Source organism: Lepisma saccharinum, chromosome 3, assembly GCF_977018435.1.
Source record: "Lepisma saccharinum chromosome 3, izLepSacc3.1, whole genome shotgun sequence".
NCBI classification, from domain to species: Eukaryota; Metazoa; Arthropoda; class Insecta; order Zygentoma; family Lepismatidae; genus Lepisma; species Lepisma saccharinum.
The window spans coordinates 111,172,301-111,186,425 of NC_139231.1; positions in this window are offsets into that span (position 1 = coordinate 111,172,301).

Sequence of the window (14,125 nt, forward strand, 5' to 3'; positions counted from 1 at the left end):
CTCTGAATTTCTACGAGATAAGTTACGAAGAGTTTTGGGAAGTCATAGAATCCTGCGGCGATATCGATACCGATCGTGAGGCTGTACAGCGAGTGTTGAAACAGTTCCCGTTTATGTACGTAGCACTACGTGAAGCTCCATGGTGCGGATGTTACCTGTTCAATAGATCGGGAGAAGCAGTCCATCATTCCTGCGAGACGTTGAAGGAGATAGTGGAAAGAAAAAAGTTTACGGATGGGAGAACAGGATTTCCCAGTCACAAATGTTCGTGTGAACTCATTCAGAGGAAGGATGAAGATGAGATTGCTGAAGCTTTAAAACAAAGAGTGAAAGAGTGGCTTGCCGTGTTAGTGAACAAAACTATTTTGTGGTGTACTACCTGCAACCGTTCTCTACTACGTAAATTAGAAGGACACCCCTGTTTTCCAGCGGTATCGTCGAATCGTCTTGGTTTTTCCAGAGCCCTGTTCGATAGTGATGTAGAAGATACTGTGCCGGTACCGTTATCACCAATACCTGGAACCCCATCACCTATTGTATCAGATTGTTTTTCTTTGGCTGATTTATGAAAGTGTTCAGTTACCCCTGCTACCGATTTTCGGGGCATTGTAATAACTACCTATCAGTCGATTCTCGATACAAAACTTACGAAAAGTGGCCTGTAGGATTACAACAGACACCTGAAGAGTTAGTGACTGCAGGATGTTACTATTCAGGCCACGGTGATAGAGTACTGTGTTCATATTGTTTTTATGGCTTTTGTGATTGGACACCGGAAGATTGTCCTGTTATAAGACATCTGGCAGCAGTGCCCCATTGTAGTTTTATACAAAGTGTTGCATTACTACATTATAAGGTCGAATGTAAATATTGTGCTAATAGAGAAAAGTCTGCAAAAAAAGTTATTGAAAAAAATGCAGATTCTGTAATGATTTGTAAAATCTGTTTTTTGGATGTTTGCGATATAGTGTTTCTCCCGTGCAGACATTTTGTCAGTTGTCGATCCTGTGCCTCACAACTCGATAAGTGTGCTATATGTCGTGGATCTATTAAAAATACATTGACAGTTTTTACCTGTTGAACAATGGATGTATGTTTTTTGGACGTTCAAGGTTTACGAGGAAAAGACGGTGAATTTGTGTGGAAAGAAGTCGGAATATTGAAGTCTCCTTTTGAATGTACATTTGATTATTTAGTAAAACCTCCATACGGTCTACATTTGTTAAGTGAAAAATATCGTCGTGTGAATTATTGGCTCCGTGCAAACAAACACGGACTCTCCTGGGAAAATGGTTGGGTACCGTATGAGAAGTTAGGAGATCTTTTATATTCTGTACTTGTAAATGAAAATGTGTATGTTAAAGGTACTGAAAAAACTAAATGGTTGGAAAAATGTATCGGAGAAAAACGTATGAGTACGTTAACCGTAGATAATATTGAAGAATTTGGGTGTCCAAAATTGGAGAGTGTGAAACTTTCGGTAGAGAAAAAGAAATGTAGAGAACATAGTGAATCAAAAAATGTGAACAAAACCTGTGCAGTTGAAAATGTTTGGAAAATGTACCATTTCTACTGTAATAGAGAAAAATAAAAAACTGTTTAACCTTTTTTCAAATGTTTTATTTACAATTTAATAATATACATATAAAGATATACATTTACAGTAAAAAATACATAATGGATAATAAAGTTATTTATAATATCAATGAATGTCCAAGATTGTGTTGAAGATATATTTCAATCATCAATTCGTTGTACCAGAGAACGTGAAAATGGCTTATCAGGTTTTCCGGTACTTCTTTTCTTTCTGAAAACATATTCTTTTCGATACAATGCACAAAAGTCTGTATATGTGGCTGTAATTTATGATAACGTTCGTTCGTTAATTTTCTTAAGGGTGTGAAAAGTTCACAAAAAAATAAATGTAGTTCCGGGGGTGTAAAAATAAAAGCATCCGGTGAGGAATGTTGATACATGGAAATACAACGTTTTCCGAAAAAATTTACAGCACTGACAGTAATATTCCCTGTGACGAGATAATTAAATCGTCGACCTGTTTCGATGTAATCAAGTACATCAGATTTCAAAACACACAATTCTCTAATCTGTGAAGAATTAATTCGTACGGGTAATCTTCCTTGTTGCGAAAACTCCCACACCAGATTGAAAGGTGTTTGTTTTTCGAATCCTACTGCTACATATTTGGTTTTTTCTGTGTTCAGAAAGTATATATTTGCAAGATAAAGATCCAAACAGACATCTATGTTGTGCAGTTCCGAACATTCGGTTTTATTTTGGGAAGAACTGTTTTCTTGACGTATTTTCATGAAATCACAATCCTTTGTCACATCCGGTTCACTCTCGATCGGTTCAGTTTTTATAACAGGAATCTCAATTTTGGTAGGGGGCAGACGTCTACGTTTTCTGCATCTAGAAACACCATCCTTATGAGTAATACGGTCTAGAAGCTGATCATGTTTTTCCATTGTAGAATTTTTGACCGGTTCCATGATGTTTTCACTAAAGGTGTCAAGATGATACTGAGAGTGAGCAGAATCATCATACATATTTTATATAGAAATCACCTTATACACTCCCGAACAGGTTTGATGGAACGACACACTTGTGCTCCTTTAGGACACTTTGAATGCGGTAAACATTTGAAGATCTGACGAAAACGGTGTAAAATATATTCATCTTTACTGACACCTGGTGGGAATATCCGGATGAAATCCCTGGTTGTGACGTGATGTGCTTTATAATAAGCATATACACAACAGTAATGTCCGCAAGTTGTAGCAAATATTCCTTGTAAGGGGGTATTATTGTGAGTCCAAATAGAGGAATGACGGTTCAAGAATGTTATGAATTCTGGGTAATAGGGGTGGAAACCGTATGAATCAAAATATTCTGCCTTATTGTTTTTGTCGAAATAGAAGGCGACCCAGTGTGTTCCTTCGGAATCGGAAGTATCCGTGTTTGCGATTATCAAAGCAGGGGTGGAGAACGTTCGAGGCAGAAGATCTCTCGGGTAAACACCACAAAAAATTGTTTTGGTGGAACAGTTGTGAGATAAAATATGTCTGATCTGTGATGTGTTCATGTCGGATACGTTTATAATAAAGTACACAAACACGATAGTCTTTTTCTATTACGATACAGGTAGGTTTCTGTGGCAGAAAACAGGAATACATCAAATTTATAGAGTAAAATTGTTAGGTTTATTAGTGAAGGATAGCACCTCTGTCTTTTGTCACATCCAAGGCCACTTCGAATTCAGCATAGAGAAGACAGGTAACATTTTCCGACAGTTGTGGAGAAAACTGCATTTCTACTCCTAAGGTACCTTGTTCCTGTAGACTGATGTGTGTATCGTTTCCTGAAAAATCTGGTGTAATGTCGTAAATTAGAAAAAATGATCCGTTTTCAAACATCTTCCTTGTTATCTGATGTCCATAATTATTGTGATGGATACCTGTGCCGGAAAAGAGAGTTTGGTAGGCACGTGTTACTAAACCGCTATTTCCTCCTGTACTGATTCGTAAAGGTTCAGAAGGTGTGAGCTCTCCATTTTTTACAAGATGGAAAGAAGATAGGTTAAAACTTCTAAAGTCGAACGGATTTTTTTTACTGTCTCCGAGAAAGCTGGCGGTGGATACCATAGTAAAAAGAATAACATTCGGAAAAGGACCTTGAAAAGCATTGTCGATAGAAATCTGCTGCGTTCCTGCAACGTAAGAGTATGCCTTGATAATACTTCTTGTGAACGGATAATGTGCAGGAGCGTAAGAAAGTGCTCTGTCTATAGCCAAACTGGTGCTAGGAGTAGGAATGACGTGATTTATTTCGAGAGCAGCTTTTAAAATTTTTATTTGTACGCTAGGTGAATCTTGATCTCCCCAGATATAAAAAGCATCACGTGACTTGATAAGTTCGATACGTACTTCCACACCATTGAGTAGATATTTAGGCTGATTGAAAAAATCTATGTGGAGTTTTCCCATAAGTTCCATTTCGGCTGTTACTTCCATAGGATTTCCTGATGACGGAACGTATTGGAAAAAATTTTTTCGGGTGGTGAAACCTTCGTTATTGGTTGTGATTTTATCTTGGTTTCCAGGTGTGTCCAGGTACCATAAAGCATTAGTAAGATGTGTATTTGCAGCATCAGTACCGTAATTGAGAAGTACCTCAAAAATCGATTTGTATGCATAATTGTTGTCAGCATTTGTTACAGATATACCGTTGATAGCAACGTTACATTGTGAAAATATAGTATTGAGGAGATAATTTACTACCCCACAATTTTTTGTGGTTGCATTATCGGTCGGCAAAGCACTCATACGACTCCCATCTTGTTTGACCATCTCCACCTGTAAACGAAGATAAACAGATGCAAGATCCAGAAAATCTGTTGCTGTTGCAGGTATGAGAAATGGTATCACGTTCTGGTTATCGATGGATGCAATAGGTTTGTAGGTAACAGTGTAGGTTTTTTCGACATTTTGTTGAATAGGTTTTTTCCGAAAAAGATCGAACTGTGAAATCATACACGTGTTGTCCTGCATCATTGTGTAAAAATATTTTTGACTTTGATATTCTTTTTGATTTTTCTGATCCTCGAGGTTCTAACACGGGTACCTGAATGTTTTAACATCGAATGAGTATTTTTTCTTGTAATTCTTCTTCTTATACCCGAACCTGTCAGAGAATCGATTTTTTATCGGACGGTAGAGTTCTCATACGACTTCCATCGATAGTTTTTGTATCGTTCCAGAGAAAAGGTTTTATCATTCTGAAGAGTCCAGCAAAAAAAATTATCAGACGGCCGCTGTAAGCGAAGATAGACAGGTTCGAGAAACGAAGTTACATTTTGGTTATCGAAGGAAACAATAGGTTTGTACGGAATAGTATGTTTTTTCTGAAAAAGGTCGAACTGTGAAATTACCCAGGTGCTGTTCTGTATCATGATGTAAAAATATCTCTGACTTTGATATTTTGTCTGATTTTTCTTTTACGTGTTTTCCTAGATTTCGATGATGTTTTTCGACGTTTTACGGATGTACGTTTTTTCTTGATTCTCGAGGTTCTAGCACGGGTACCTGAACGTTTTAACACCGAATGGGTATTTTTTCTTGCAATTCTTCTTCTTATACCCGAACCTGTCAGAGAATCGATTTTTTGTTGTGCTCTAGTTTTAAGATTCTGACCAGCTTCACGTATTCGCTGACGAACAATAGTTTTCGGGGTTTGCTGACTTGTTGCAATATCTGTAACAATATTAGCACCAGTTTTTAAAGCTTCTTTTCCGATAGCTTTTGCACCACTCCAGAGAAGAGGTTTCACCATTCTGAAAAGTCCAGCAAAAAGAGAACCTAATCCTCTTCCTTTCTGAATTCTGTTAGAACGAAAAATGGGTCCGATTCCTCCATGTATTTGGGTTGTGTAATATTCTGCTTGCGAATTCATGATGACTCATTCGTTTACCAATATAGACTGAGAAAATAGTGTTATGTCGGTTTTTTAAAAGGATTTTGTTTTTTTACGAAAATGTAAAACAGCGATAGTAGGAACGGAACCGTTTCTTAAAGGTAAAAAGTTTCCTTTTTGATCGTTCAAAGTAATTTCTATTGTTTCAAAAGAACTTTTATCCAGAGAAACATAGTGAATCGGATTGAATGTGTGATGAGCTACAGGTATCGTACATGTGGTATCTACTTCTGAACATTGTTTTTGAGTAAGACGTAAAAGACGTATCATTTCTTCACCGACCAACTGTTGTTTTACAATATCTGAATATACAAATATGTAAGGATTTTTATCGACAACGTTATTAGATATTACGTGCGAAGAGTAGATAGATTTTAATATATCATATCGAAATTTAGCATAGTCGTCTGTTAAATCTATCGGTGTTATTGTATTATCTACAGAGGCATCGGGTTCAGGGTCGAGCATTCCTGTTTCGGACAAGTGTTTATATACGGCAGCTTTAAAATAGAATCGAAGATGAGTAGGAATAGCTACATTTGCAGGGTTGGTTTTCAGGAAAAAAATAAGATCATCTATTGTATAAGTAGCTGCAGGAAAATAAAACGGTTGATCGTTAATATATAGTGTGTTATCTGTAGAAACAGATGACTCGAATGAACTCCATTGCGGGTCAGCCAGAAGATGCCAGAATTTGTAAAGCACAGATTTTCGTATTTCTCGATTATCGGGAAGGGAAGTTACGATCGACGAAATCAAGTCGTCAACATTTGTGTATGTTCGAACAGGAAATGTTAGTTGTCCTGAATCTGTTTCCAGAACGTTATCATAAAGAGTTGAATGACATAATTCTGCTAAACCGACTTCCCACAAATCTGGAGGCAGATCGATACGTTTTGCCAATTTTACAGTAAAATGAGTTAATGTGTTGTTTGAAAAATATTTTTCTGATGAAGACGATGGGAGGTAGATATAGAAATTATCATCCATTCTGACTGAACAAGAAGAACTCACTGATTCGAAATGGTGATATATTTCGATATATATTGAGGTTTAGTTGTTTGCTATCGGTTTTAGCGATGATGCCTTGATCCATGAATCAAAACTGGAGGGATAACCCAGCCAACGAACAAGGTATTCTAAATTTTTACCTTTACCTCGTGTTTTTAAAATTTTATCAATTTTATACTCTTCGTCAGGATTCGAATATACTTTCTGAACCTCCTGTTTGTAAAATGTTCCTTTTACAGGTTCACCATTTAAGTCGTCCAATATGTAAACAGGTACAGGCTGCCGTTGAACAACGGAATGAATCTTAAAAAGTTCTCGTGACCACGATTGTTCGTATCCTTTTTCGAAATGTCCTTTAACAACAGAAATTCGCACAATGTCCCCAACTTTCAAATCTGAAATTGTGTGTGAGATACGGTTGTTGTGTCTATTGAGATGTTTCCACACTGTGTAAACATTAGTTTCGTTTACATCTTGAGGTGCCATTCCTATGGAACGATGGATCGCAGTATTGTAACCTTCAAGAAGTTGAGGTAAAATATCTATGTAACGTCTTGTCTGTTTTGCTGTAAAATATTTCCACATTCGTTCTTTTAACGTTCGGTTAAAACGTTCCACTATACTTGCTTTTACAGGGTGGTTAATTGCGATCGAAAAGTCTACTTGTTCATTTTTCAGAAAATTCTGGAACACAGAATTCGTAAATTCTGTTCCTTGATCTGTCTGTAATGTGGCAGGTTTTCTTTTGCTTTGTTCAAAAATGGTTCTGAAAGCTTCGGTTACAGAATTACTTGTTTTATTTTTTAGGGGTAATGCATAAGCATATTTTGAAAATACATCGATCACTGTTAGGAGATATTTAAATCCGTCGTTATGTTTTTGTATCGATGTCATATCGTTAAGATCGGCTTCCCAGAGCATATCTATGTTCCATACATTGTAATGGTTTCGAGGAAACCTTTTTCGTGCACTTTTGTGGAGAGTGTATGTTTCCTGGTGCATTAACCAATTTTTTACTGTATCACGAGATATATTCCTATCTCTTACAGCTTTCCATAAACGATCCACAGATGAAAATGAGGCTCTGTGTTGAGGATCGTAATATATTCTAGCAAGAATTTTATCATGTTTTACTTTAGGGACTCCCATGATTGGTCTCTCTGTCTACGACTTTTTCTTAAAGGAACAAGTTTGTATGCATCAGGTGTTCTCAAAAATGGTGAAGTTTTTCTGGAAACACGTAAGACAACATTTTTCTTCTTTTTTTTCGCAGGTTTTCGTTTACGAGACGGACCAGGAATCTCCGTTGGTGATGATGACGATGAAAAATTTAAAGATCTCGGTTCCGGAAGCGTTTTTTCCTGATCTTTTTCGATTAGACGTCGGGCTGTAGATTGATACTCATCAATAATATTTTCTAACTGCTGTCTTGTATTACGTGGTAATGTTTCTACCAGGTTTGGAGGAAAATACGTTGATCCTGGTGAAATACTAGAATCACCATTATCCTGGATAATAGGAATCTCTAATGGTTCTTTCGATTTTCGGCTCAACCATAAATACTCATCCAATTCTTTTCTATAAAGACGCCATTTTTGGTCATCTGGTATATTTTTCATTTTAAAAATTTCGTTCATTTTTTTATCCAGAATAGATAATTTTTGATTTATAGACTGTTCGGAACCGCGAATACGTGTTAATTGTTCTGGTGAAAGAACAATCATTTTTTTGTAAACAGGTGTCATTTTTAATGTGGAATGAGAGTTCCGAGAAGACCTGATAATAGAGATCCTAAAAGTAGGGGTAGAAACCCTCCTCTTTGAACAAGAATTTTTCTTCGTTTCTCGATATTTACTTTAGGTTTTACAAGTCTACGTAAAACAGTTTTGTAAGGTGTTAGACGATGCTTTACAGACGGCCGAAGTTTTATATTGCCTTTTAAAACATTCAGACAACATTCACTGATAAAACGGATTGTTTTTTTGGGAGCACTTTTCAATAATGTTTTACGAACTTTTGTTGGGGAATTTTTCAATATGTGCAGAAAAGGTGAATGTGTTTTAAAAGAAATATTCTGTTTAGAACGTAAGTTGGTACGTCTCTTCCTCGTTTTCTTCATCTCGAGGTTTCAGGCATTCCTGAGGAAGATATATGGTTGAATGATCTGTATTAAAAATATCTGTTTGATAACGTAAAGGATCCGGTGTTGACTGGGAAAGATCAATATACAAATAACTGTGAGGTTCTATTGTTGCATCTATATATACTTTTTCAAGTTCCTTCATGCGATGAGGTTGAAGTTGTCGTGCAAAAACAGTAAATTGGTTCATATCTCGTGGATTTTTAAATATAACAAAATGTTTTACGTTCAAAGAAATATCTCTACAATTTTTTCCTTGGTGAAAAAGATTCTGTGTTATAAAAACAACTGAAATATTTTTGTGGTGACTACCTTTCGTAAAAAGATCTGCAACTTTTTCTCCTTCAGCAACCATCATAAGATCATCTAGCACTATAAGGGTAGGAGTTTTTCCGTTCCATGATTGCCAATTAACAATTCCTTTATGATATTCCACATCACCAATATTTTTTGGGATACTATTTTCCTGATCGTAACACCACACTATTTTTTTAACAGGTTTTTCGACAAAAGAAAAAATAGAATTGACAAGTTTTGTTACAAAAGTAGTTTTTCCACTTCCTGATGCTCCACAAACCATCATTGTAAAAGGATGGATAAGTTTAGGAAACATTTTATATTAAGCAAAAATTTTACAGATTTGTATCCAGGAACTTGAAAGAAAATGACGGTTTACCAGACCATTACTACATTTTATATTTATTTTGTACAAGATTATATAATACAAGTATACAATATAAAAAACACAAACAAAAATTTGAACTTTGGACCTAAAACCTATTACAATACCTATTACAGATTAGGATTACAGACATATTTATAACCTAATCTGTACGGTATCCGAAAGGAAATGATAAATGTCGGTGGTCAAAAAAACGTTTCATTAATACTGGCTGAAACAATTTCTTTTCATTTGTACTGATAACTTGAAACTGTTTTGTTCTTCTAATTCTAAAGATATTTTCTACTGTAACGTCAGATTTTTCATTGTTCATCATATCACACATAGTATCAAAGTTGACCAATTTTGATGTGGAAGTGTTTAAAGTGATCCCTTTAACTTTACAGATATATTGGGGTTCAGAAAGAGGTTTTTTAATTTTCATACTGTAACTTTTTGGTCCTGTTGAGACAAACTCTTCACAAATTGCATCGGGACCGAAATCACTTAATTCATCGGTGAGATCCCCTAATTTATCACCTGTTCGGGGATGATATTCCATTTCAGGACTATCTATGTAAATCACCGAATCTGTGTCACAATAACATACCCTGTCATCCAATTTTTCAAGAAGTTCATACAGTTTCAAACGAGCATGACATGTCGTAAAAGCTGCAATAGGAACGTTTACTTTTCTGTTCAGGGTGATTGCCTCTTCAACATATTTCCAGTTTACTATAACAGTATCCTGATTGATAAATATAACTCCTCCGATAATTATATTAGGATCGGTCATTTTATCGAGAAAATCTTTCGACTCCTTGATAATTGATGTTTGGGAAAGGTTATCTCGTTGACAAAATTTGCCCCATAAAGAATTAAGACAAAGTTTAGCCAAAGTACGTTTTCCAGGATTGATTTCAATATTGTCTTCCTCCAATAGAATTCCCTCTTTGTCAAAATAGTCTTGTAGGTATTTTTCTTTATCCGTTCTGTTTTGACACCAAGTAGGCCACCCACTAGCTTCCTGTTTTATTTTCAAAAATGTGTTGACATACTCAGCAAACAGTCCTCCAGTTTGTGTAACAGGATTGTACATAGATGTTTCATATTTCCACACTTCCGACATCTCCAACATTCTGTAACCTAAACTACAAGCTTTACGTACTTCTGCAATAACCCAAGTTCCTGAAAGTGCACGCTGTTCATCTGAATGTTCACAAATACCTTCACATTTTAACGTGATAGCACATTCTTTACATAATACAAACATCAGTTTTCCATTTATTTTGGAGGGTAAAACAGGGTGGAGAAGGGTTGTAGGGGGTAGAATTGTACATTTAACAAGTCCTTCCATGTTTAAAACTTCATCGACTGGAGGAATAGAATTTCCTAAAAATATGGTAGGATGGCTTACAGGATAGGTACAATATTTGTTCACATAAGGGTACAAACTTGTAAAATCGTTGTATTGTAATTTCTCATTTTCCTTGATTCTGTAATAAGTTCTGACTGTTTCAACTCTTCCGCCATATAAGGCATCTCTCGGATTTAAAGGAATACAGCAGACAATAGGGTGTGTAGATAGATGTCTATCGAGTTCAGGATCAGTTTTTAATATTCTATCAAAATCGCATTCCCACATTGTGACAACATGGTAACCTTCAGAACGTAAAGCTGCAAGTTTACGACATGTTGTTTCGTATCTAAAAGCTGCAGTGTTTAGCATGTCACTATTGGTTTGACCGTCATTTTCCTGGGTGTTTTCATCTTCCGTGATATCTTTAGGATACATATCCCTGTTTGTTGATATGCATCGTCTGCAGCCGTGCCAGAAGCAACCAAGCGCTTCGTACACTGTATTTGTCTCCTCGTGATATCCATCTACTTTATAACGTCCTCCTAAAACATATTTTTCACGAGTACGTCCGCCGTGGAGAAGTATTATGTGATTTTGTTCTTCAACATAGGTCAACCATTTTAACGCAAATTTTGACATTTTATCTGCATGATGGTAACCTCCTTTAGGAATTATTCCTATAGTGTTAGCGGGCATAAATTTATGTCTGTAAATTAATGAACACGCTGATGCTATAGTGATACAATTCCTAAAAATATCTATTTTACATATATCCAGAAAATTCTGTCTCAGTTTCAGACATCCTTGTCTTAACAAAGTAACATCTTTAATACAATATTGGAGTAGTTCTGTTTTGTTGTTGAAAGGCATATTTTTTTTGCATTCAGTATCATACCAAGACATGAAATTTGTCTGATCTTCAATTGTTTTCATATATTCATATCCGTATGCAGAAGGAGGAGGTGTAGGTCCTATGTAATTTCGATTTTTGTATGTGTTCCACAAATGCGGATAATATCCTTTCTGCACTGGAAGACCGAACAGTTTTGAAAACCCTGCAAGATTCGTTTGAACATAATTAAGACTGTCGATAAAGTAGAGATTTTGGTACGTCATACTGATGATTTTGGTTCCATCCAAGATTATACGAGGTTTCATCCCTTTTTCCAACATTTTTCTCAATATAAACGTGCAATCATAACCTCGTGCATTGTGTGCACAAATAGTTATATTGGAAAACTTATGTTGCAGTTCGAGATAGGAGAGAAATGTTTCTACAGGAAACAAGGTACCTTAGGAGTAGAAATGCAGTTTTCTCCACAACTGTCGGAAAATGTTACCTGTCTTCTCTATGCTGAATTCGAAGTGGCCTTGGATGTGACAAAAGACAGAGGTGCTATCCTTCACTAATAAACCTAACAATTTTACTCTATAAATTTGATGTATTCCTGTTTTCTGCCACAGAAACCTACCTGTATCGTAATAGAAAAAGACTATCGTGTTTGTGTACTTTATTATAAACGTATCCGACATGAACACATCACAGATCAGACATATTTTATCTCACAACTGTTCCACCAAAACAATTTTTTGTGGTGTTTACCCGAGAGATCTTCTGCCTCGAACGTTCTCCACCCCTGCTTTGATAATCGCAAACACGGATACTTCCGATTCCGAAGGAACACACTGGGTCGCCTTCTATTTCGACAAAAACAATAAGGCAGAATATTTTGATTCATACGGTTTCCACCCCTATTACCCAGAATTCATAACATTCTTGAACCGTCATTCCTCTATTTGGACTCACAATAATACCCCCTTACAAGGAATATTTGCTACAACTTGCGGACATTACTGTTGTGTATATGCTTATTATAAAGCACATCACGTCACAACCAGGGATTTCATCCGGATATTCCCACCAGGTGTCAGTAAAGATGAATATATTTTACACCGTTTTCGTCAGATCTTCAAATGTTTACCGCATTCAAAGTGTCCTAAAGGAGCACAAGTGTGTCGTTCCATCAAACCTGTTCGGGAGTGTATAAGGTGATTTCTATATAAAATATGTATGATGATTCTGCTCACTCTCAGTATCATCTTGACACCTTTAGTGAAAACATCATGGAACCGGTCAAAAATTCTACAATGGAAAAACATGATCAGCTTCTAGACCGTATTACTCATAAGGATGGTGTTTCTAGATGCAGAAAACGTAGACGTCTGCCCCCTACCAAAATTGAGATTCCTGTTATAAAAACTGAACCGATCGAGAGTGAACCGGATGTGACAAAGGATTGTGATTTCATGAAAATACGTCAAGAAAACAGTTCTTCCCAAAATAAAACCGAATGTTCGGAACTGCACAACATAGATGTCTGTTTGGATCTTTATCTTGCAAATATATACTTTCTGAACACAGAAAAAACCAAATATGTAGCAGTAGGATTCGAAAAACAAACACCTTTCAATCTGGTGTGGGAGTTTTCGCAACAAGGAAGATTACCCGTACGAATTAATTCTTCACAGATTAGAGAATTGTGTGTTTTGAAATCTGATGTACTTGATTACATCGAAACAGGTCGACGATTTAATTATCTCGTCACAGGGAATATTACTGTCAGTGCTGTAAATTTTTTCGGAAAACGTTGTATTTCCATGTATCAACATTCCTCACCGGATGCTTTTATTTTTACACCCCCGGAACTACATTTATTTTTTTGTGAACTTTTCACACCCTTAAGAAAATTAACGAACGAACGTTATCATAAATTACAGCCACATATACAGACTTTTGTGCATTGTATCGAAAAGAATATGTTTTCAGAAAGAAAAGAAGTACCGGAAAACCTGATAAGCCATTTTCACGTTCTCTGGTACAACGAATTGATGATTGAAATATATCTTCAACACAATCTTGGACATTCATTGATATTATAAATAACTTTATTATCCATTATGTATTTTTTACTGTAAATGTATATCTTTATATGTATATTATTAAATTGTAAATAAAACATTTGAAAAAAGGTTAAACAGTTTTTTATTTTTCTCTATTACAGTAGAAATGGTACATTTTCCAAACATTTTCAACTGCACAGGTTTTGTTCACATTTTTTGATTCACTATGTTCTCTACATTTCTTTTTCTCTACCGAAAGTTTCACACTCTCCAATTTTGGACACCCAAATTCTTCAATATTATCTACGGTTAACGTACTCATACGTTTTTCTCCGATACATTTTTCCAACCATTTAGTTTTTTCAGTACCTTTAACATACACATTTTCATTTACAAGTACAGAATATAAAAGATCTCCTAACTTCTCATACGGTACCCAACCATTTTCCCAGGAGAGTCCGTGTTTGTTTGCACGGAGCCAATAATTCACACGACGATATTTTTCACTTAACAAATGTAGACCGTATGGAGGTTTTACTAAATAATCAAATGTACATTCAAA